This window comes from Watersipora subatra, chromosome 10 (genome assembly GCF_963576615.1).
Source record: "Watersipora subatra chromosome 10, tzWatSuba1.1, whole genome shotgun sequence".
NCBI classification, from domain to species: domain Eukaryota; kingdom Metazoa; phylum Bryozoa; class Gymnolaemata; order Cheilostomatida; family Watersiporidae; genus Watersipora; species Watersipora subatra.
The window spans coordinates 10,790,237-10,816,919 of record NC_088717.1 but is presented as its reverse complement, the minus strand read 5'-3'; positions in this window follow the sequence as shown (position 1 = coordinate 10,816,919).

Sequence of the window (26,683 nt, the reverse complement as noted above, 5' to 3'; positions counted from 1 at the left end):
TTCTTGCCATCAGCTATATAGCGCAAATTGGCTCAATGCCTGCAGTAGGAAAAGTGATAAGGAGTTGCCTATTTTTGTACTACTAGAAAACAACCACAAAAGATATTGAAATACTGAATGAGTCATATACAGCACAATATTATATCTGTAACTAATCTTCCTTTTAACGTTCCACTTTTATATTAATTTTGAATATATTTTAAGAGTGAAATATTCAAGTAAATATTATATTACAAACAAAACATCAACAAACAAAACAACAGTATTTTAGTAACAAAATCAAAGGTAATATATAAGATTTAGCCAAATTGCAGCATGCTCAGTCTCAAATGAAATGACACATATAACAACTTTGCCATTTAAGTTTATAAAAAGTACAAACCGAACGTTTAAAACCATCTGCTAGCGTTATCCCATCATCTTATAGTAGCATTATGTCATTGTTAAAACAAATAGAGCTAAAATTTGGTTCAAAACACAATATAAATTTAAGAGACCTGCCAGTTATACTCCCTATAGAACTTCATATAAAAACTGATTATTCATTCTTCTGAGACTTGAATATTGAAGTAGGCTTAAATGATTCAGTAAAAAGCAGTAAAAAGCTCAAATTCTGTTAGACAGATTTGACTTTTCTTTAATGGTTAACATATCTATGACAACCACCAGTTTCACCTTTCTTGCAAAGTTTCAGTTTGTAGCAATTTCAACAATTCCAGTTCCAATTTTTAGCAAACCAACTTACTTTGATCAATCTCCCGCAGAGTCTCTCAGTGCAAGTCATAGCGAACTCTTCTCCCGGAGGCTGACCATCATAGTACGCACACAAGTGCTTCTCACTTTCATCAGTCAAGTCACTCTCAGTTTCCTCAATTGTAACTCTAAGATTAGCCAGAATTTTATCTACATAATAAAATTGTAAGATTGATGAAACAGTTTGTAATCATCCGGCACAACTTAGGAACCATTTAAACAGTTACAGGTGTAAAGCCCTGCGCATCAACTCGCTCAAAGACATTACTGTAATAAGTAGCATTCATAATTGTTTATTAATGCTTTGCATATTTATATACATAGGTATTATATTGTTTAGTTGTTTGGTTTTGAGATTATCAGCAGACTAGCAACAGCTGCCAAGCTACAGACTTCTTGACAGAGAAATTACATCACTGACATTCTGATACATACACTAATTGACTTTGTTAGCTTGGGATAATAGAGTCAGGCATATTTAATTATGGTGGCTGTTGTAGATGTAAATATTGCTCCGATGTGCTGAAACATACAAATTTCTTTGAACCTTGTCACTATATTTTTGTTCTTGAATGCTCAACAATATTTTGAACTGTAGTAAGTTTATCTTTTATGCAACGTTTCAAAGATTTTTTTCTGCTTGACCTAAATAGGTTTATCTTGCTCAGTCTTAAAAATAGCCTTTAAGCCTAATTTTTGCGGATTTACCAGTTGCTTATTACCTGTTCTTTTGTTCATGCAATGTCAGTGATAGAGTGACCCAAGTTAAATAATGTTTTTGATTTCTATGAATGCTTTAGCAGACTAACTCTGACAGCATTTTAATGACACAATAACTGCCAAAACCTATGCATATATGTCTTATCACAACTAGTAAGTAATATTTGGCGAATAGTACATTCAGCTTGTGGCAGCTGTTTTTATCTGTTGACCAGCCCATTACTGGCTGAAAGATTTTTAAAATGTGAATGCAATGAGAAGTTGATAGATCAAGTTACTTACTACTACTAGTTCTTTTACTTGGACCAAGTATTATTGCTCAGACTGACTAATTCGCTGACTGAATGGATGAAATAAAGCAGAGTCAGGTATGGCTGATAACTTAGTCTGACTGAGTCAGACTAAGTTATCAGATACCACAACCAATCATCATTATTGGAATCTATCACCAATGTCTCCTGGTGTGTTAGACTCATGTTAGACATATTAATATTATGGTGTAGTCACAGTCCATCTACACACTGACCTTGAGTCTATGACTTAACTTTCCAGTATGAGGATATGAATATAATATGATGTCGACTTAAACCCACTATTTATTAAATGGCAAGGAGTTTCTCTGACAGTCATAGTAGGGTGTGTAGCTTTCTAAATTCTATTGCAGTCAAATTCAAGAGCAACCTCAAGAACCAGAGGGAGTAAAACAAGAAGAAGTAAGAAAGTCAGAGATCTAGACTGACACACCTGCACATGCTGATGCTAGTCTAGTTAAACCTAAACCACTTGAAGGTGAGAAAATGTGTACTGTATGCATTCACTAGTCACTTTATAAAAGCTCAATGATATTTTCATTTGCTAACATGACCCAGCGGCTGTAATTGCATATCAGAGGTTTGTGAATGGAACTCTGCTGCACTACATACTACACTAATGAAAGTCATAGCTTATGGTTTGAGGTAAAAAGTTATCCCTTAACATCAAATCTTAACTCCTGTTTAGTAATCCATAATTTTTATATTTTAGATTCAGACTATTTAAATTTTCAAACCCCACATACCTACACATACCCATCTCATAAGTTTGGTAAGCAAGAGAAGAGATTTAGTCATGGGTACTACGTCAAACATCCTTGGATTCATTATGATGTCTCAAGAATGTTGAGTCTTGTATCTTGAGAAGACTTGTATCAAAGTTACAAGAAAGGGTTACTATTTTATCGGTGCATGTTTTAGTCGCAACATTTTTAATGCAACTATTTGTTAAACTTCCACAGAAAGGACGAAGCTCTATTGTTTCCCAACCATTATTTAACTGAATTGCAATATTCATTATAAAATTTTATGTTATTCCTTGGTATGCCTTGTTTTGTGTAGGAATATCTACAGTAGTGAAAAAGAAAAGAGTATTTGCGGAGGATGGCTGTTGTAATTAAAATAAACTAACAGAGAAGTTAACTGGCCACATGAGATCTTAACTGCATAGAGAATCAGTTACTAAGATGATGAAGCAAGCTTCTGTGTCAACCATGCTTGACCAGCAGATTGCTGCTACATGATGAGAAAACAATAACCAGCAGGTTCTAGTAGTCAAAGTTTTGAAGTTGTTTGCCAGACAGAACATTGTCCTTAAGGGACGCGCCACCAAAAATAGAGTTGAATTATAACAGCCAAATGCTAAGAAAATGTATTTTTCTTTTTGTGCAAACTTGATGCCAGTGGTTCAGACTACGACCATTCCAATTCATGGTATGCAATGCAATTCACAGCAACCATTGATAATATTTGCAAGCTCCAGACCTAAGAAACAAGTTTTTTGTTCATCATGCTGAGTGGTTTTTTACATTTTCAAGGATCAAGAGGATGGTTCTGTCTTTGCTTATTCGTGATAATCCATCTTACAACATCGGCAAGATGCAATTTTTCTCTTATCATACTCAGAATGATATACTTGAAGCTATGTTTGACTTGGTCGCTAGAGGGGTGGTAGAATGGATCAAAGAGAGGAAGTTCTATGCTATAATGGCAGATGAAACAAGTGATGTACCCAACAAGAGCAGCTATGTTTTATAATCAGGTAAGTAAGCAATCCATTTTTAATATATTAATTGTAGGAAGCCATACAACTCGTTCTTTTTAAGTCTTTGTGCCACAATTAACTACAACAGCAACAATGATTTCGTATTCAATTTTCACACAATTATTATCTCGACTTTCCAAGCTCTTGAAATCACTTTGGTGCCTGCCAGTAACAGCATTGGTCATGTTTATTTGATCACATTTTACCTATCATTGCATTGAGACTGATCTTATTTTAGAACTGTTGATGAGAATCTCGATGCAGATGAGGATTTTGTGGGGCTTGTCGAACTAGCTGCAGCTAATGCTCAGGGTCTCACTAGCACTATAAAGGGTTGTCTGATTAGCCTCAACTTGCCACTTAAAGATTGTCGAGGCCAGTGTTACGATGGTGCTAATGTGATGAAGGGGAGTAAAGGTGGAATTCAAATCATGATTCTAAAGGTATGTAACATATGATGGAATAGTATGAAATTTACCAAGTTTCTCAAAAATATATTCTCATTTAAACCATACTCAACGATTTACACCAAAACCATTCTAGCTATTGTCGACCTAAACAGTAACATGAACTTGTAATTGAATCAATTTTAACCCTTAATGTCTGTGTTTTAGGGTAACCCCAAGGCTCATTATGTTCACTGCCATGTTCATGCTCTAAGTCTAGTCATTATTGACTCTTGTCAAGAAACCCAGATACTCAAGGAAACTATGGCCGTTGTCAAGTAACTGTGCTCCCTTATAACTTCTTCTCTCAAGAGAAACCACATGCTAGAGTCACTGAAGGAGTGTACCTCACTGAAAGTTTTAGATGGAAAACCGGGGAGAATAGTGTCATTTTGTCCAAAAAGATAGTGATGTTACCAATCTTTTTGGCCAATAAAAGTACAAATGCTGGTAGATGTTCATGAATGAGTGATCTTACTATGCACAAACCTGGATTCACTTCAAATTGGAAAGATATATTGGCATCATATTTTTGAGCATTAGATAAAGAAATAATTTAATTATAGATGGACGGTTTGTGCAGAGACTTTATCTAAGGTTTTGGCAAACTACAGATATCTCCTGGAGTTGTGGCTTTCAGTGAGAGCAGAGTCCAGTGACCCAACATTGATAAGTTGAGTGATTGGGGTGAAGTCAAAGATGGAAGATTACAATTTTCTACTTGGCAAGGCTGGTTGAGTAATAAATATATTGTAGTGCTGCAGCATAATGATGCCCTTACAGTGAAATGTGTCTCTACCTCTTTGCCGTTGAGACTTGAGTTTCATACTGCGATGATCTGATCTGCAATGACTACTGAGTCATATTGCTTTAGCTATGTTTCAAAAAGAATTATGTGAATAATATTTACCTATCACACACTAAATTCATAGGATAATGTGTATCATTATTATTATTTTCTAAGATTGAAACTTGGCACAAAGGTGCTATCAATTACAAACAAGCTGTCCAAAACACTGCAGACCAGTGAGTTATCTACTGTTGATGCGCAGAAGCTGGTTAAAAAGACAACAGATGTGCTAGAGACGATGAAGGAGCAATTCCTAAGCTTCAAGTAGGAAGTAGACAAGGAAAGAGAGCAGCTAGGTCATGTCATTAAACCAACATTATTTATTTTTGTCTCCCAGCCGTGGGGTGTTCATTTATTACTTAGCAGTTTCCCAAATTAGTCATTCATGATTTGCATGTTAACTTTTAGGCATCAATCTTCCTAAAGAGCCACGTGCTAGAAGAGCACCTATCCGATACGATGAGACCAATTACACCACTGCTCAACTCACCTCTGACCAAACGCTAAGGAAGAACTACAAGGAAGTGCTAGGCTTGGCCATCAATGGCATTAGGAATAGGTTTAGACAAGAGGGTATGGCTGTCTACTCCGATATTGAGAGAGTACTTACTGATCCTACCTGTGATATGCAAGTGATCACCAAGCTCTGCTCTTTATATCAGATAGACAGACCTACTCTTGAAAGTGAGTTGTCTTCTTTGCATATGACAATCAAAGCTGCAAATATCATTGATTTTATCTCTATGTTTAAAGCAGATTGTTTTGTGTACGAAACTTTGTTTCCCACTATCTATGATCCGCTTGTCGTCCTCATTGTTTTGCCAGCCATTAAGACTAGTAATGAAAGGTCATTCAGTGCTTTAAAAAATTTAAAGACAGCCATGCGTAACAGTATTGTTCAACAGAGACTGAATCATCTTTTATGGTTACATACCTACAAAACAGAAAGCTTAGATGTACAGCAAGTCATCTCTGAATATGTGAGAGGCTTCGCTAGTAGAGAAAATGATACTGCCACTTACAAGTAAACTAGCTGTGCTATATATTTAGGGCAGTGCTGTCACCCTTATGGCTTTACAACTGGGCACATGGTTTTCTTGCTGTGATATGTGACGATATTTCTTGGGTGCTGACAGAAAATACACTACGCCATGTATTATCATAGATATGTCATGTTTTGCCTTAAGTTCTTATTGGGCCTTCATAGTTCATATCATTTACACACCATCTCCTATGACCATGCTTCAAAGCTCAGGAAAGTTGGTTTAAGTAGTCTAAAATGCACCATATGGCTTGGCGGCTGAGCCTTCGCCCCAGATCCCATTGGGGGGCTAACAACGCCCCCCAAACCCTCAGTTGTATAATTATGATAAGTTACCTAAATGGCACTCTCACTTGAAAATGTAGGTCTACGCCCCTGGATTGGTTTTAGGTTAAAAGTTGTGCTTAGTGAGAAGTAATTTCTCATATTGCATTTGTGCAAGATGCAACACATAAAAGATTTGCTATGCAAAAAAGAAACATTATTTTGCAAGAAACATTTTATATTATATACAGGCCACACCTTGGTTCATTGAACAAACGCACTGAACTTGTCAGCGCCTGCAGACACACTAGCAAGTTTCTGTCTAATTTTAAAACCTAATGCTGCTATGAATCCATAATCTTCCAGCTATGAAGTTTTAGTAATTTTAATAGTTCTAGCTGTATATAAGTAACCAAAACTGGTGCTAACACTTTATCTGAAGATTGCTCTTACCAAGCATGAAACTAATAGTAATAAACTGTTTTATCTAAAGTGATAGTCTGTTTTATTGATTTGAACTTGCTCTGATTTTATCATTGAGCACTTTGCTCGGATCTTACACTTTTACTTATGTATATATATATATAAATTAAAAAAATTGTTTCCTCACTCCGGATACCCCGTATGGGTGGTAAATTCTGCTCTAACTTGGGTCTCCTACCAGAGACCTGGGAGTTTGAGCACTCGAATCAAGATCTTAGCTTTTCCCAATAGCGCACTTTTCTGCAACTCACCTGAGTTGATTGTTGTCGGTATTTGGGCAAGCCACATTTTATGCGCTGGTGTTATTGCGCCCAGTGCCCCAATGACTACTGGGATTACAGTTGTTCTTACATTCCAGCATTTTTCAATCTCTTCTCCAAGAGGGAGATATTTCTCTACCTTTTCTTTTTCTTTGCTGGCTATATTGTAGTCATTGGGTACTGCTATGTCTATTATAGTAGCCCTCTTGTTTTCCTTGTCTACCACCACTATATCTGATTGGTTTGCCAGGACATGCTTGTCAGTTCGGATGTAGAAGTCCCAGAGGATCTTAGCGCGGTCATTTTCATTGACCTTACCAGGAGCTTCCCACCAGTGTTGTGGTTTATTAAGGCCTTACTCATCACATAGACTTCTATACACAACACCTGCAATATGATTATGCCGCAGGTGTTGTTATATATGTATATATATATATATAACAACACCTGCAGCAACACCTGTTATAACAACACCTGTTATATATGTATATATATACATACAGTCAAACATGGATAACTCGTCCACGGATAGCTCGAACACATGGTTAATTCAAACATTTCCTTTGGTCCGTTCCCACGTAATGATAAATTGCTATAGATAACTCGAACTCAACACTGTTAATTCTAACTGTTTTTTTGCCCAACGGCTACCGAAACGGTTGTTATCGCTTTAGAAAATCACTTTATTCAAAGCCATAGAGGTAAACTTCATCTTTTCGTAATTCATAAGCGTCGCTATTACCACCATCGGCAAAATATTTTTGTCAACGACTTTTCTAAAAGTTTGGTGAAATTTGATTTATACTGCGATACGATGAATAGCACGGGCTAGCCGGGTCACGCGTGCAAGGATTTTCGCCACGCACATACAAAACAAAAATCGCATGTTGTTTTTGTTTTGTATGTGCGTGGTGAAAATCCTTGAGTGCGTGGCGTAACCCAGCTAGCCCGTGATGAATAGTTTTCCGACGTTGATTTCGTGTTGAATCAACGTCGGAATGTTGAATGTTTAAATCGTCTTAAAAATTATTGTAATTAAACGTATACGTTGTCTGAGCTACAAAAAACTATTCATCGTTTGACCTAAACACAGAATACGTGTGTACATTCAATAAGTATCTATTAAAAAAGCGTGAGTGATATAGAATTTACCGTAAAACCTCGTAAAACTTCTAATTGAACTGCCTCGGAGTGTTGCTCTTAACGAATCCCAGGTAAAGTAAGGTAATCTGCATAAACTTCAAGAAAAAACGGCAAAATTGATTGTGGGTAAAACCCCAAAAGAAAAAAATGTCTTTTCTTTTGAGCATTTCAACAACGATCAAGTTTTGCCAATGTCAATCTGAAAAACGTCCTGGCAATAACATCACCTCAAACAACAAACCAATCTCAAGTGATAGAAAAATCTCTATACTTTTTCATGAAAACGTTTTAAACTTTACGTTAGAAGGATTTAATTTGAAACAAGCCATTTGTGCTTTTGATTTCTATTATAGTTTGTATATGTACATGTATCTACTAATAAATAAGTAAATATATGGACTTGTGACAGTGCTCTGATAACTTGAACGCTCTGATAATTCGAACACTTTTGCTCGGTCCCTTGAAGTTCGAGTTATCCATGTTTGACTGTATATATATATATATATATATATAAAATTTATTCATGTAAAACCTTAGATAAAAAACAACTTCATTACTATTAGTTTCATGTCTGTTACGCAGACAATCATCAGATAAAATTGTTTTGGTCCAACTGAGTTATATATAAGAAAGGTGTAATTACTATAACGACTGATAGCTATGTAATTGCATTTCGTAGTGTGTATTTAGCAGAATGTCGGCATGTGGAAGCTAGCTCATTACGCTTGTTGAGTGAGCTCATTTCTGGCTTTGTGAGGATGATATACTTTTCTGATATGCACAGGTTACAACGCTTGGTGGCTGGGTCGTATGGCCTTGCGTGTTGAATGATTTTCCATTTAATCGTATACGGTGTGTTCAGGCCTTTTAGCTGCCAGATGTAGCCACTAAGCTCTGTGGCAGACCGCTTGTCCTGGTGCCTGAAAGATGACATGTGGCCGCTGAATCGTGTCTTAAAGGAATTTTCTGTGAGGCCAATATAACTTTCTGTAGGTTTGCTACCGTCGTCTGCGGTGACTACAGCTTGGTAAATGAGCGACTTACTAAGACATTTTCCTTCAAGAGGGCATTCATTTGGTGCGCGACAGTTGCATGCTTTGTTGTTTGCTGGGTGCGTCGAGGCGTTGTTCAAAAGCTTCTTATTGTGATTGTTGATGGTTTGTTTGATGTTAGGCATGCAGCTTGTTGGTTTCGGCTGACTAAACATCACAGCCGAAACCAACAAAAAGGTGACACACTTCCTAGACGTCACATTCGACCTAACAACTGGGAAATACTCACCGTACAACAAACCCAATAACATCCCGTCATACATCCACACTCAATCCAACCACCCACCCTGCATTATAAAGCAGCTACCTCAAGCAATCAATCACCGACTATCAGCAATCTCATCCGATGCTAGTGAGTTCAACCGAGCAGCACCACCGTACCAGCAGGCATTGGCAACAAGCGGATATACACACCAGCTGAAATTCACACCCCATGAAACCACTACACCAACTAAACAACACAGGCGACGAAGAAAAATCACATGGTTCAACCCACCATATAGCAGAAACGTGGCAAATAACATCGGTCAGACATTCATCAAAATATTAAATAAATTTTTTCCGAGCAATCACCCTCTAAGAAAGCTATTTAATAGAAACAACACAAAGATTGGCTACAGCTGCATGCCTAACATCAAACAAACCATCAACAATCACAATAAGAAGCTTTTGAACAACGCCTCGACGCACCCAGCAAACAACAAAGCATGCAACTGTCGCGCACCAAATGAATGCCCTCTTGAAGGAAACTGTCTTAGTAAGTCGCTCATTTACCAAGCTGTAGTCACCGCAGACGACGGTAGCAAACCTACAGAAAGTTATATTGGCCTCACAGAAAATTCCTTTAAGACACGATTCAGCGGCCACATGTCATCTTTCAGGCACCAGGACAAGCGGTCTGCCACAGAGCTTAGTGGCTACATCTGGCAGCTAAAAGGCCTGAACACACCGTATACGATTAAATGGAAAATCATTCAACACGCAAGGCCATACGACCCAGCCACCAAGCGTTGTAACCTGTGCATATCAGAAAAGTATATCATCCTCACAAAGCCAGAAATGAGCTCACTCAACAAGCGTAATGAGCTAGCTTCCACATGCCGACATTCTGCTAAATACACACTACGAAATGCAATTACATAGCTATCAGTCGTTATAGTAATTACACCTTTCTTATATATAACTCAGTTGGACCAAAACAATTTTATCTGATGATTGTCTGCGTAACAGACATGAAACTAATAGTAATGAAGTTGTTTTTTATCTAAGGTTTTACATGAATAAATTTTATATTTAAGCTCTGATCACTCATTGAGCACTATTTGGCAGCTTTAACACACTACTTTGGAATATATATATATATATATATATATATACATACATATATATATATATATATATATATGTATATATATATATATATGTATATATATATATACATATATATATATGTATATATATATATATATAAATATAAATATATATATATATATATATATACTAGAAATTCCACTGTCATACAGCCCACGACCAAAGAGATGGCCAGAGATATTGGCAGAAAAATAAAGGGTACTGATGGTTGAGAAATGCAGTTTTAGCAATCAAATGGCTCTGCAGTGCAATAGGATAACTGCAATGGTAGCTGTAATGTACTGGGTGTGGGTGTTATTATATGCAACAATAAGCAATAATGAATGGAAAAGATGTTTATATTTTCCCCTGCAATAGGAGAAATGCAATATTGGCCAATATTAGAAGTAAAATGCACTGATATTCTTAGAATAATCAATTTTATTAATATAGTAATAATAGAAAAACAATACACAATTTTGTTTACATTTCAAAACGTCATAGGTAGCAATATCGAGAAGTTGTGGTATTTATATAGGTTTTTAGAAAATTTATTTAAAAAGTGTTTGGTCATGACAAACAACAACAATGAAAGGAAAATATTGCACGTTTTTATCTTTCCCTTGCAATAGGAGAAATGCAATGTTGGCCAATATTATAAGTAAAATGCACTGATATTATTAAAATAACCAATATTGTTAATATGGTAATACAGCAATAATAGAAAACCTATGAGCGTTCATGCGTCTCGAAGATTTCTGCAAACTGCAGCAAAATAAAAGCTGTTATAAAAGTGTTATAAAGCTGTAGGCCTAATTTACTGTAATGTATGTAATTCAACAACAATAAAAAAATATGTTTATTATAACTCTGAAATGCAAAATTAAAAGCAAAATGGCAAGCTACTGTGTACTATACACAGTTTGAAAGTTGGTTGCGTTGAATGTAGAATGGTTTTGATAAGCGATCTTTAACAGACAGCGAGTAAGAGCATTCACGCGTATAAAACTGTAGCAAAATAAAAAATGTTCTTGTCATGAAGGGGCGTTGTAGTTCGGCCCTAGCTTGTACATAAGTTGTAAAGAATTTCGGCTAACGTTTCAAATAATGAAACCTTCGGTGATTGGACAAAAAACACAGGCTGATAAACTGTGTACCACAATTTCGTACCTGTAAATCGGTCTATGCCTCAAACGGTCTACGTTTATTACAGAAACCTTCGAACAAATTCGATTACAAGTAAAAAATGCCATAGACTGATAAAATGAGCACCGTTTTTTTGTGAAATGCGCACTGCTAAATAGTTCTACAATCGGTCGCACGGCTTTATTGGCGTTTCAATTTTCGGTCTTAACTTTTATTAAACCGAGCTTTTCAAGCTTTTTGTGGCAATTTTCGTTCAAATTAATCTGTCTATTTGTGTATAATCCGATCAGATGGATAAGTTTTAAAATATTATCGTAGGTTTACAAAGACTTGGTAACATATTTAAATAGGTTTAAATGTGTTTTGTATCGTTTTTATACTTTAACGACTTTAAATTCCGATGCTTAAATTTTTTGATGAAATTTCTTGACGAGGGTTCGTCTCATTGTTGATGAATAATTTTCATAAGTTGTGCGCACATCACATGCATTTATCATAAAAACTCCCACACTTCCGCTCCGCTCGTGTGGTCGGGGGATTATTTAGTCTTTGATAATGATTCTTGGATGGTACATAGTTTGCTATGATATTAATCAGGTCTATCAACCTGACAAATATATTTGTATTCCATATATTCATAGGTAATATAGTACATAATTATTTACACAAACACTAGAAATCATTGTAAGGCCAATTCCTTGATAGTACATATAGTTAGACCGGTTAACAACCAGATTGGACTTGTAGATTTTATATTTAGTTGTAGAGGCTGAAAGAACATCGTGTTTCAGTTGTATAATAAAATGCTTTGGAGGTTGCAGTGGGTAGCTGAATTTTAATACAATTAAATATTGCGCCACAATTATCTTTTGTCATAGCCAAATCCTCTCTAAGTAACTTCTGTTTTTAGCATAATCTGCTGCAAATTCTCAAAGTAATAATAGACTGCATGTGATGATTTCTTGCCATCACTTATATATCATTGGGTCTCTCAATGCCTGCAGTAACAAAAGTGGTAAAGACGTGCCTATTTATTCTATGGGTGGAAAACAATCAAAAAGGAGATTGAAATATTGAATGGGTCATAAACCGCACAATATACTATTAACTGATTTTCTTCTTATCGTTCAACTTTTATATTATTTATGATTATACTTAAACAGTGAAATGCTCAAATGAATATTATATTACAAGCAAGACAACAAAAAACAAAAACAGCAGTATTTTGTTAGCAACATTAAAGGTAATATATAAGATTCAGCCCAATTGCAGCATATGCTCAGTCTCAAATAATACCACACTTACATGTATAAGACTTATCTATCAGAGTTTTAAAAAGTTCAAACCGAACATTTCAAACTGTCTTTACTATAGCATTATCCCATCAGCTTATAAAAGCATTATGTGATTTTCAATACATATAGAGTTCAAAATATCATTCGAAACACAATATGAATGCATGAGACCTGCCAGTTATACTCTCTATAAAATGTCACATAGAAATTAACCATTTATTCTCCTGAGACTTGAATATCAAAGCATGTTTGAATAGTTCGGTAAAAAGCAGTAAAAAGATCAAACTCTGTTAGGCAGATTTGAATTTTCTTTAAGGCAAAAAATATTTATGACCACTACCAGCCAAACACCTCAATCTCGCGAAGCCTCAGTTCATTGGCAACTCCAGCGGCAGTTACTCTGATAAATCTCCCGTAGAGTCTCTCAGTGCAAGTCATGGTGAACTCTTCTCCCGGAGGCTGACCATCATAGTAAGCACACAAGTGCTTCTCCCTTTCATCAGTCAAGTCACTCTCAGTTTCTCCGATTGTAACTCTAAGATTAGCCAGATCTCCATCTGCATAATCAAGTGGTAAGAATGGTGAAACAGTTTTTACTCTTACAGCAAAGCGTAAAAACATTTAAACAACAACAGGTTTAAAGCCCTGCACAGAAACATTACTGTACTGAGTAGCATTCATAATTGATTATTAATGCTTTGCATATTGATATCAATTTTATATTGTTCAGTTCTTTGGTTTCTAAGATTATCAGCAGACTAGCAACAGCTGCCTAGTTACAGACTGTTTGACAGAGAAATTACATCACTGTTATAATGATACAGATTTTAATTGATTTTGCTAACTTGTGGTAATAGAGTCTGGCATATTTAATTATGGCGGCTGTGTTAGATGTAAATAGTACTTCAATGTGCAGAAACATACAAATTTCTTTAAACCATGTCAATATATTTATGTTCTTAGATGCTCAGCCGGATTCCTAACAGTAAAATTATCTTTCATAAACCATTTCAAAGATCTTCTTTCTGGTTGACCTAAATAGGTTTGTTTTGCTCAGTCTTAGAAGTAGCCTTTGAGACTTATTTCTGTTGATTTACAGTTGTCTGCTACCTGTTCTCCTGTTACTGCAGCATTATTAATAGATTTATTTATGTCAAAAAAGCTTTTGATTCATATAAATGATTTAGCAGACTAACTCTGGCATTATAGTAACGACACAGTAACAGCCAAAGCCTACGCATATATGCCTTACCACAACTAGTAAGTAATAGTTGGCAAATAGCACATTCGGCTTGTGACCTTGTTACCTATGGCTTGTGACAGCTGTTTTTACCTGTTGACCAGCCCATTACTTGCTTGAAGATTTTAATGATGTGAATGCAGTGAGAAATTGATAGGTCAAGTTGAATCCAAGGAGAATGCTGAGTTGTAGACACAGCAATGTTTGTCCAGATCTTTTCTTTACGCCCATCTATAGCATTCTCAGCTCTATAGTTATCATTATACTGTGCTGAGAGGAGTGCAGTCACATTACCTGTGCACAGAAATATATATATATGTGCATTCTAAAATAAAAATACTTCCAAAACCACTAAAAGCAGAACCATAAACTTATCCTGTTGTAGATATAAAAGTTTAAATACAAAAATAGTATAGAGTTCTGCATAAGACAATTCATGAAACTGATTGTATTAAATTTTTTATGTATCATAATATGGCATTATATACAATATTGTAAAGATAATTGTCAGTTCCCTTTACTTTCTACAAGGAAATCAAACAACAACACCAAGTGTTAATTACCAATGATATATATATTTACTAAATAAATATTCAAGTTCACATGCCTGGTAGGCAATAAGCCACATTCAAAGCATGCAGTGAGGGGCGCATACTGCTATGCAATATGATCGAGTCTTCAAAATGAATTGATCTCTGCATACTGCAAAATGATCAAATCTCAAAATGAATTGATCTCTGCATACTGAAAACGATTGAAACTTCAAAATGAATTGATCTCTGCATACTGCAAAATGATCAAATCTCAAAATGAATTGGTCTCTGCATACTGAAAATGATTGAAACTTCAAAATGAATTGATCTCTGCATACTGCAAAATGATCGAATCTCAAAATGAATTGATCTTTGCATACTGAAAATGATCGAAACTTCAAAATGAATTGATCTCTGCATACTGCAAAATGATCGAATCTTCTTCCTTTTCTACTTTTACTTTTGTTTTAGGCTCCGCCCCTTTTCCTTTTTCTTTCCTACGCTCGTTTTCTTTTTTCAATGTCTTCTCAGCTTCTTCTCAGTCTTTCGGTTGTCTCTCGGTAGCTCGAGTGACCTAGCGATCGCCGGGCCTTTTTCGACATTTTAAAGATTTGGTACTACAACCATGGTGACCAGGATGCCTGTCGCTATGGCCCTGGTCACAATGCTTTGCCTTAACAATATTATATCACACGATATTCCATCACACTTATGATTCATTACATAGTAATGTGTTTTATTATATTAAAACATATTTTGGTGCTTAACATTATATATTGTCATATTATGATATACAATAATATATTATTCAATATTTTGTTTTATTAAATTATATCACATTCCATTATAATGCCTTACATAAATTACATTGTGTTATATTGCAGTATGTTATATTTTCAACTTTTGAATTTGATATAAAGTTGCCTGAGTTTCCTGGCTAAGGACTAATATTTTAATTAACCTACTTTTCAAACATTTTGTAATGCATATGATGTGTTCATGTTTATTTCAGATAATTGTGCATCGAACAAAGCTACAAATTTATATTGACCATATTGGGTCATCGCATATTAGTTTTAGAGTCGGTGACGTGTCATAGAACTCAACAAAACTAACATAAGTCAATTGATAATAATCAACTTAACCTATTGGCTTCTTTTCCATGACTAACCATCAAAATCTTTACCAAAATATCACCTAGGAGCACTCAGTGATAGTCCAAATTTTCACTCATATTCTAACCCAATGTTTACTTTGCCCAGTCTATGACTTTTGACAGTGAAACCAAGACTAAAAGCAGATTTTAAACATTTTTGCTATGAGGACCAAAACTATTATGCAATATTTTCAAAAGAGAAAACAAAAGAACAGTTCAAATTTTTGCAAAAATTAGCGTATGTTCTAGACATTCTCTTAACGTATTGATTTTACGTGAAAGGAAAAGTCAAAGGTCTGCATTATGTTGTTAAAAAATAAGATAAAAATGTTTAAAGGAGGAAATAACGCTTTACATAACATACACGATCATTGACTACAAAAACCTTTAGAGATTTTGCGCCATTTTGACATATTGACCCAAAAAGTATCAAAATATGTCATTCTCACACCGTATCCTTAAGCTCACTAATAAATTCTGTTTGACAAAAACCACTAGTTCATTGTTTCATTTCAAATGAAACCTTCAAAACAACGTATTACCTGTGTCTATAATATGACAGTAATATTAAAGTTGTAAGCAGATTCCTATTTTAACTCTCATGAGTAACATCTTCAATTAGTTTCACTTCAACTGTTTTTAAAAATAAACCAAATCTACATCTAGTATATTTGCATACATACTCTTGCATGTCTGTACTAGTTCCACCATGTCCTCTAACATCAGACTGCCAGAACTGCAAGAGACATTTCCTCTAGTGTTCACACAAAGTTTCTGGCCACAAGCTCTATTCTTATTTTTACCTCTATCAACATCTGAAAGTATGAGATGAAAGGCGGTGTTGTCCTTGAGACTTCTGATAAAGTGTTTTACGTTTATACTTTTATAAGCAATATATTGACGACATGATCTGGCAAAAGTTGCTGTAACATCTGTACTTTAGCATTCCCTTTCAAGCATATAAACATGTAGACTGTGGCCAACTCTATTTTATTTACATAGTCATCCAAAGTGGTGTATATAATAGTCTTCATCAGGCTTTTAGTTCTGTGATAGTTTTCGAACACATCTTTCCTATAACTTTATGGCAGAAAATATCATTCTAATTAGCTAATTTATTTATCTACAGTGATACACTTAATCTTAGCCAAAAATAACCTTGAACAGCTAGCATAACTGCAATACCTTATCTAGTATAACAAACAAATTAAACCCCAATTAACCTGGTAATTCATCTATCAGTAAATGTAACAAATTTTTCAAAATATTTTTGTACCTGTCTGACAGAGTTATTATTGTAGAATTTGGAAATAAAAACATTCAAAGTTGCCCAATTTTGGAAACCAAAGTTAGATAGGCATTTAAAAGAGTATCGAGATCTAGAACCAATCTGAAATAAATCAAAAAATCTTATGTTTCACCATTTCGCTAAGCAAGAGTCTCCAATACATTTCTGAAAATCGTGTAATTACTTTGACAAATGGATAAATTCGGTTATCTTTGACCATACATTGCTTGAGCTGATATTTACTGGATAGCTTGGAATGGAATGCTTTCTATTTAAGTAAGAGTTACTTTGTTTAGAGCTTTTCATAAAACCATTGCTCACACAGACTCCAATAATTGTTCATAATTGCCCCACTGTTGCACTTTCCCATAATTGTAGTCTGGACTAAGGTGGCAGAACTCTAATCTGTGTATGTATGTACTCGTATTACTTAATAGATTATGCTTTTACGAGTTTTCACAAATTACTTTCACCTTGCTCAGTAAGAGTAAGTAATTAAAATACTCTACCATATAAGTATCACTAGATGGCAGTTTGAAGTTGGGCAATGAGTGAGAGAAGAAATGGTTGAGTAATGAAGGCTTGTCACCACCAAAGTCAGTAACATTTTTCAAACCAGTAAAAGATTGTGTGATTATGTATGCTTCATTGTTGATCTCTCAGTAGTAGTAGTTGGTGTTTTTAGGGTGTATTTGGGGTGTAATGCGATGTTAATTGTATTAAAGTTGTCATTATGTGGCATTTTTCTAATTGTCCCAACAATAGCATGATTAGATTTAACATTATCTTCATTTGAGCTACCATCTATCATGACTATTCTCTACATATTCGGAGATTTTAAAGTTGGTATCACTACCTTCACTCGAATTATTACTTTAATGATCAGTCAAACAATTACTGACCACAACAGGATCAAACAAAGGTTTTATTCATTTGTCTCAAAAGTCCAATCGCTTGCAAAACTAAATGGCTTGTAGCAAAAGGAAATGCTTTTCAGATAATAGCTTTACATCGTGATTCAAAGATAAAAATTTTAACGTAAATATTTTTAACCTAATAGCGTTCATATGCATTTTTGTTGTTGCTAGGCAAAAGCTTAATGATTTTTTCCAAAATTATGTTTAGGTTGTTTCTCTACTGAACCAGTAAACAACTTTATGTCGTTGCATCAGAAAAAGGGTTAGCTCCACACAAGCAATTGGCTTGAAAAAGAAAACATCAATTAATCTACATCCAATTATTACTAAGATGGTAAGTAAAAAGCTATTGACAATAAAAAAGGAAGGTATATATCATGTTTTATATTTTATTATTATTATTTTATATCAGAGGTATTTATCAGAGAGTTAAAATATATATGTATTAGAAAGCATTCCTCCCAAATTAACAATTACCACATGCGTAAAATTGCCAAAAAGACTAGAGTATGTTTTGGTAGGTCATTTTAAAATAGACGGCATTTTGATAGTTGCAAGAGTTTAAGTTGCTATTTTAATTGCAGGTATTTACATGTAGTTTCAAATTTTGCTCAAAAGTTTCAGAAAGTTCCGCATTTGTTAACTTTGTGGGAAGTGGTAGTTCATATTTTTGTTTATTGAAAAAAGCAGCAGACTAGCTTAGGAATGAAAATATAATGAGTATTCTCTAGTTACCATCATATGCTGACGATGAAGAAACCCGATTATACACAGAAGATGAGAGAGCTGTAACTTCATTGCATGCCACAGCAGGAAGATGAGAGATTTTGCAAACTCTGCTCCTTTCATTGAAATCAAAAGAGTAGCAGTTATCCTCAAGAGTTGACAAACACTGAATGGAGCAAACTTTCGCACTAACAGCTGTTGTTTCATTCCAGGTTTCAATTAGGTTTCCTCGAGTTGTGTTTCTATACACTCCAAAATTCCCCTTCCTGCTTCCCTTTAATATAAAAGAAATAGACATGAAAGAAAATGAAGTACTTCATACGTTTTATGCACAAGTTGACAAGAAAGCTGAAAATTGAAGGGGCTTTTCTTTTGCTCATAATATCTCAAGACATAAAACTAGTTAAACTACAATGTACTGAACAGACAGCCATACATTATTATCAAAAAACCTTTTTACACCTTTATCGAGCTGGTGCTATAGGTTAAAACATATTCATCAGCTCTAAAGTTCTCTTTTCATTAACAAGATTATAAACACTTAATGGATAGTTAGCTTACCGCCAGAGAGAGTCCAGCTTGACTGAAAAGCAATATTGCACAGAGAAGTTCGAGCCTCATATCTAAAAAGTAGAGCTTAAAAAATAAAATAACAAGTTGCTGATGTCAACATGACATTTTTACAAAGCAAAAAAGTAAAGCTAAATCATGAATAATACCTGATAAACTAGGTATGTTCTATCTAGAACCAACAGTCTACAACTGATTCAGTCTCTTCATAACTGGTTATGACAAAGGTGGCTCATATTCATTAATTAATGACTGTAGGGACATAAACAATCAGCGTTCAGGTTGGAAGGCCTAAAGCTACTGGTGTGTGTTATTAGCTGAGCTATTGCGTAATAGCCAGCTGGGCTAAAATAATCTAGACGACATGACTAGAATCGTTCCAGTTGTTCTTGACAAAAGAGTCAGCTCAGGTGCCTGGGCTACACTTGGCTCAGCTGAACCAGCCACATCATAGCTTAACTGCAAGTCAAGTCACCTACACAAGTTACATCACAAAGGAAGATGGCGGAGAGCGATAAGCAGGAAGCTCCGTCTCCTGCTTATCGCTTTTCACCATCTTCTACTTATCGCTATCTTCATAGAGAAAAGTCATGATAGATGGTAGTTCAGACCATGGTACTGCTATATTTGCTTGTGCTATTATTGTGAATACTAGAAAGTGCCTCATATTAGCAACTCCATTCCAATCAAAATCTCTTCTACTAGCTTTAATACACAAATTACTACTACTGAGAAAACAGAAAATGAAGGCAGCTTGGCCGCTTCAGGCACTGCTGTGACTAGTGGTAGACACTGAGTGGGACAACTCTTTGTTTTATTTTAAAGTCCTGATTTTTAATTTTGTTTTATTAAATCTCAGTGATAGAATGGTTAAGGCTAAGACTTCCAGAGGCAGTGGTTTGATTCAGTTGGATAGTCAGTGTGGTAAATGTAAAAACAAACTGAAAGATGAAGTAGATAATTTAATTCAATGCGATTTTTGTCAGTTTTGGTTTCACTATAGATGTGCTAGTTTGAGCAAAGAGGAAGCTGAGCTGCTGTCGAGGCTGGAGCCTAAAGGTGCCAAGTGGGCCTGTAAGGTATGCAGCAAGGGAGAAGTTTTTGTTCAAAGTAATCCCCAGCTAGATAATATCGAGAAAAGTTTGGATGAAATCAAGTCCTTGGTTATTGGTAGTCTTGAACCTCAAGTTGAGGCTATAAAAAAAACATATGCAGCAGCAGTACAAGATATCGAAAGGAACACAAAAGTTCTTGTTAGTGCTGCAAAACAAACACTTGTGAAAAATGAAAACGAACAGAAAGAAGCTAGAGACAAAAACCTGATTCTTTTTGGACTCCAAGAGTTCAACACCAAACAGGAAACTGTTGAAGAAATAAACAAGCTCTTTTCAGAATGTCATCTCTCAAAAGTAATTGAAAAGAAGAACATGTATAGGCTAGGTAGGATAAGTGAAGAATCTGACTTGAAAGATAAGAAACCAAGACCTATCAAAATATGCACAGAGTCTAAGGAAGACAAATGGGAAATAGTGAGAAGAATCAACAGCTTTAAGAAGGGGGGTATTTTTGCAAAGCTAGATATGTCGAAAGAGGAAAGAGAGGAGGATTTTCAGTTATACCAGACGTTAAAGAAAATCAGAGCAGAAAATTCTACAAATCGTTACAAAATAATCAAAAAAAAAATAGTGAAAGTAGACCAATAAGCCTTCTTTTAGCAAACGCAAGGTCAGTGAAGGGTAAACTGAATGAAATAGAAGTTTTAGCATCGGAATATGATATACTATGCATTACAGAGACACATATTGATTCGTCTTTCAATAATGAAATGATTTTGAGCTCATCGCAAAAGTGTATTTATAGATGTGATCGAGATTGCCATGGCGGAGGAGTTATGATTGTCCTTTCACCATGTATTAATCACCACCAGATCCACTTAGAGGGTACATATTTTCCAATAGAAGTAGTTTGTGTAAAAATAGAATGCGTTGATAGTGGCCTAGATTTGATAATTTTGTGCCTTTACATCCCACCGTCTTTTATCAGACAAACAATTGATCCACTTGACGATCTACTGGGACAAGTAGTGTCAAGATTTCCTAAATCTACTATATTTGTTTCAGGTGATTTTAACTTGCCTGACATAGACTGGATTATAGGTCAAGTTCGTTCTGGATCTCACAACAAAACACTTCACAAATCTTTTTTGAGCAGTCTGCTATCCCATCACCTGACCCAACTCGTGACTGAGCCTACACACCAACTTGGCAATACACTCGACCTAATCCTTACTAATAATGACAGCCTTTTTACAGATTTGAATGTGATCAATCCTGGACTAAGTGACCATTACATGGTAGGCATAAATATAAAAATCAGGGAATTTAGGCCAAATAGTAAGCATAATGATTCTTTTAAAATATACGCTAAGGCAAATTTTGAAGCTATCACTCTGGCTCTAGAGAAAACACTTTCTAAAGTGTCAAACGCTATTCAAAATGAAGAAAACATAAACACAACATGGCAAATCTTTGAAACGGACTTGAAAGAAGCAGTCAGTAACTATGTACCTAAATGCACAAAAAAGATCAGAAACAAAGACGAGCCCGTATGGTTTAATGATTCTGCCAGGAAATGTGTAAGATCGCAAAGAAAATTGTATGATAAATTCAAGAAAAGTGGCCTGGACACAGACCTACAACAGTACAAACAGGCTAGGCGCCAAAACAAAAAGCTCTTTAGGAAAATGGAATATGACCACTATGATAGAATATTATTCAAACCACTGAGTTTGGGAGATAGCAAGCCTTTCTATTCATTTTATAGAAGGAAGAGTGGGAAGAGCTGCCATGGCTCTGTTATTTTTAAGGGTAAATCAGCTTTTGAGACTTCAGAGATTTTTAACAAGTATTTTCAGAGTGTTTTTTCTGGGAGCAGTTCATACTCAGAGCCGCTTTGGGCTGAAGGGAACTGTCCGATTACAATTACTAGTGAGGGGGTGAGGAAATTGTTAATTGGTCTGAAGACCGGAAAGGCCCCAGGCCCTGACCAGCTGAGGAAAGAGGACCTCAGTCTTGATGTGGTGGTCACTAGTCAGATTTTAGCTCTTATCTTTCAACATTCTCTTAATACTGGCCAGCTGCCTGATATCTGGAAGGCGGCAAACGTAGTACCAATTTTTAAAAAAGGCTCGAGAGACAGCCCTAGTAATTTTAGACCAGTTTCACTTACATGTATTGCATGCAAACTTTTAGAACATATAGTACTAAGCAATATTAATCAGCATCTTAATGTAACGCTCAACCCAAACCAACATGGATTTAGACAGGGTCTCTCATGCACTACCCAACTTGTCACAACAGTAGATGACATTATGAAAATGGTGGATGGAAATGACTCGGTACACGCTGCAGTGTTGGATTTTTCGAAAGCTTTCGATCGAGTACCTCACGGTCTCTTAATTGAAAAGCTGTTATTTATTGGTATTGACTCAGCAGTAGTTAGATGGATAGCACATTTTTTGGCAGACCGAATGCAGAGAGTGGTTGTGGAGGGAGCAGCGTCTGGTTCTCTTGCAGTAACTTCTGGTGTTCCTCAGGGTTCCGTGCTGGGGCCCTCTCTTTTTCTAGTTTACATTAATGACATTTGTAGCATTATAAAGACATCGACAATAAGACTTTTTGCGGACGATGCCCTTCTTTATTGCCCGGTTAACAGCTTAGATAGTTCCCAGAAATTCCAGGAAGATTTGTTTTTGTTGGAAAGGTGGGCTGAGCATTGGGGTATGGTGTTTAACACTGATAAGTGTCAAATAGTCAGGTTTGGTAAGAACGGTCTTGATAGTTCTGTGGATTATTTTTTAGGAGGAATAGCGTTAGAGAATGTATCAGCTTTTAAATATCTTGGAGTTGAAATTACTAGTGATTTTAGTTGGGACTTGCAGATTGATTCGGTGACGGCAAAGGCTTCTCAGAGGTTGGGTATGATGAGGCATGTGCTTTTTAAGGCCCCCAGAAAGGTGAAGAGGGTTGCATACCTCACCTTGTGTAGACCTATAATGGAATATGCAGGTGAGGTATGGGACCCTCATTTAGTTAGGCAGATAACATCGTTGGAGAATGTGCAGCGAAGGGCTGTGCGTTTTATTTCAGATTTGAGGGGAAAACAGAGTGTTACGGAAGCAAGGCAGTTTTTGGATCTAGAGCTGTTGGAGGCAAGGCGTAAGAATGCTCGCATGACATTGATGCTAGAAATTTTAACAAATAGCAAGCACAGTTCTTTTGTTGATAGTTTTAAGCATTTACAAGATACAATTCATGATCATAATACAAGGTCAACAACTAACGGGGAACCCCCCGCCATTGAGTCAAATTCGAGTTTTTATCAATATAGTTTTATGCCCAGGACTTCCCGCAACCTGCGAGGAAAGCCATGAAATTTTATCGAATTTTTGACAGACATTTTGAAGGCCTTCTTTTACCCGCGAGCGGGGTCTAAAGGCTCGAGTTTTACCTAGACCTAGACCTAGAAGCATACATAATCACCCAACCTTATAATGGTTGGAAAGAATTTTCCCCGACTTAAGTGGTGCCAAGCCTTCATTACTCTACAATTTCTCCTCTCACTCATTGTCCTACTTCACATCATCTGGTGATATTTAATCGGTAGATTATTTTGATTACTTCTTTCCTACTGAGCAAGGTGAAAGTAATTTTAAAATCTTATAGAAGTGTATTCTAACAAATCATACGAATAAATACAAAGGTTGGAGCTCTACAACCCCGGTTCAAACTGTGTTTATGGGGATGTGCTACAGAGGAAGGGCAATTATTGAACTGTGTTAATAGGAATTTTGTGCTAAGTTCTAAATTAAGTAATTTTTACCTAAATAGAAAGCAATCCAGCCAAAGCCATCCAGTAAATGTCAGCTCGAGCATTGTATGGCCATAGAATACCAATTTTATTGAATTGTCAAAAAGTTTACACGACTTTCAGACATTTTCCGGACACTCTCTCCCACCAAAAAGTTAAACAAGATTTGTTGATCTATTTCAGAGTGGTTCTAGATCTGGATATTCTTTTAAATGCATAGCTAACTTTGATTTCCAAAATTGGGCAATTTTGAATGTTTTTGCTCCAAATTCTACAACATGTATAATAACTCTGTAAAAAAAGTAAAAAAAGATTTTGAAAGATTTGTTATATTTACTCGTATATAAATTACCAGGTTAATTGGTGATAAATTTGCGGGTTATAAAAAATAAGATATTTCAGTTATGCTAGTTATGTAAAGTTTTTTTGCACAAAGGTTAAGTGTATAACTGAATAAATTACCGAAATGCCATGAATACCAAAATTCCCCTTTCTGCTGTCCTTTAAAGAAAGAAAGTAGCATGGAAAAAAGAAAGTACTTCATACATTTTATGTACAAATTAGTAAGATAGCTGAAAATTGAAGGGGCTTTTCTTTTGCTCATAATATATCAAGGCTTAAAACTAGTTAAACTGCAATGCACTAAACAGGCAGCTATATTTTATTATTTAAAAACCATTTATACTTTTATCAATTGTTGCTGCAGGTTAAAACATTTACTTTAGCTCTAAATTTCCCTTGTCATTAATGAAATTATGCACACTTTTTCGTTAATTAGCTTACCGCCAAAGAGAGTCCAGTTTGACTGAAAAGCAATATTGAACAGAGAAGTTGGAGCCTTATATCTAAAAAGCAGAGCTTAAAAAATAAAATAAAAAGTTGCTGACGTCATAATGACATTTTTACAAAGCAAAAAAGTAAAGTTGAATCATGAATAATACCTGATAGACTAGGTAAACTATCTAGAACCAACAGTCTTTAACTGAGTCAGTCTTTTCATAGCTGAGTACAAAAATTACGGCTCATAATAATTAATTAATGACTGTAGGGACATAAACACCAAGCATTCAGGTTGGAAGGTCGCAAACTACCAGCATGTTTTTTAATCCGATCAATTGCGTCATAGCAAGCTAGGCTAACAGAATCTGGACAAAATGCCTAGGGTCGTCTCAGTGGTTCTGAACAAAGAAGTCAGCTCAGTTACCTTGGCTATACTCAGCTCAGTAGAACCCGCCACATTATGGTTTAGCTGCGAGAGCCAAGTCATGTACACAAATTACATCATAAAGGAAGATGGTTGAAAGGGATAAGCAGAAGGTGAAGCCTATTATGGTAAGAAGCATATAGAAGAAGCCTGACTGGATCATTGCAGCACAGTCATACCCCGCACGCGTTCTCTGCATGCATACTCATTTGTTGTACAGTGACATACATGTATATATGTATGCTAGCTGTGCAACCCGGTGTTGCTCGAGTATTGGAAAAGTCTTTGGACAGAAAATTGATTTGCATTTCACATATAACAACATTTGTCATTCTACTTTTTAAACAACATGTCATGAGAGAAGTGTTTGTCATATAAACAATGAGAAGTAGTCAGAGTCTCTTGCTATTAGTTTAATGGTGCATTTACACTGGCCGATTTTGTTGAGCACCGACAAATTTGATGAGCCGGTGTCGGCGTAGGTAGGTGTGAACAGAGAGATCGGTGTCAGCACCGATCTGAAAATCGGTGTCGGTGCAACCCAGCAGTGCACGGTTGTGCCGACAAATCGGACGCTCATCAGCCAATCAGATGCTAGGATTCTCATTAAACTTTAAACCCGCATAAAACACATGAAAAGATTGAGACCACTAAATGACGGAATAATATCATCATTAAACACACTCACACTTTGACCAACATTCTTGGTACCAGCCATCACCGAAAATTGATCTCAGTGAAGCTATTGAAAACCATTACCAGTTATATTATAGTAGTGAGTGTAATAATAATAATATTATTTAAATAAATAAATAGTAGTAGACTAGACTGGTATGTATGTTAATAGCAGTCGTGACACGCAAACGTACACCAAAAAGCTCCTTGTGTACACACACAAAACAATAACTAATAACTAGTACTACTACTACTGCTACTACCAACAAACAACAACAACAATAAAATAAATATTATATCAAACAAACCTGTTCTTCCTCCTCCATCATACAGGTTGTCAGAGCCGCCGCAGCCAATCCTGCCATCAACAAAATCTCATCGTCACCAGAAGACTCCATTCGGCATACAGTAGGCGCTTCTAGCGGTAGTAGTAGTAGAAGCAGCCACAGCAGCAGTAGTAGTGTAGTACTAGTATATAATTTTCCTCATCAAGTGTTGATTTTTATGTGTCCTCGTCTTCGCGTGGTCGGGTGAGGGTCAGAACGATGAAGTGCTGTGATTGGCTGTTGGTACCAACAAAAATAGTTCGATCATTGCAATGCAAAGGGGGAGTCGGTGTTGGCAC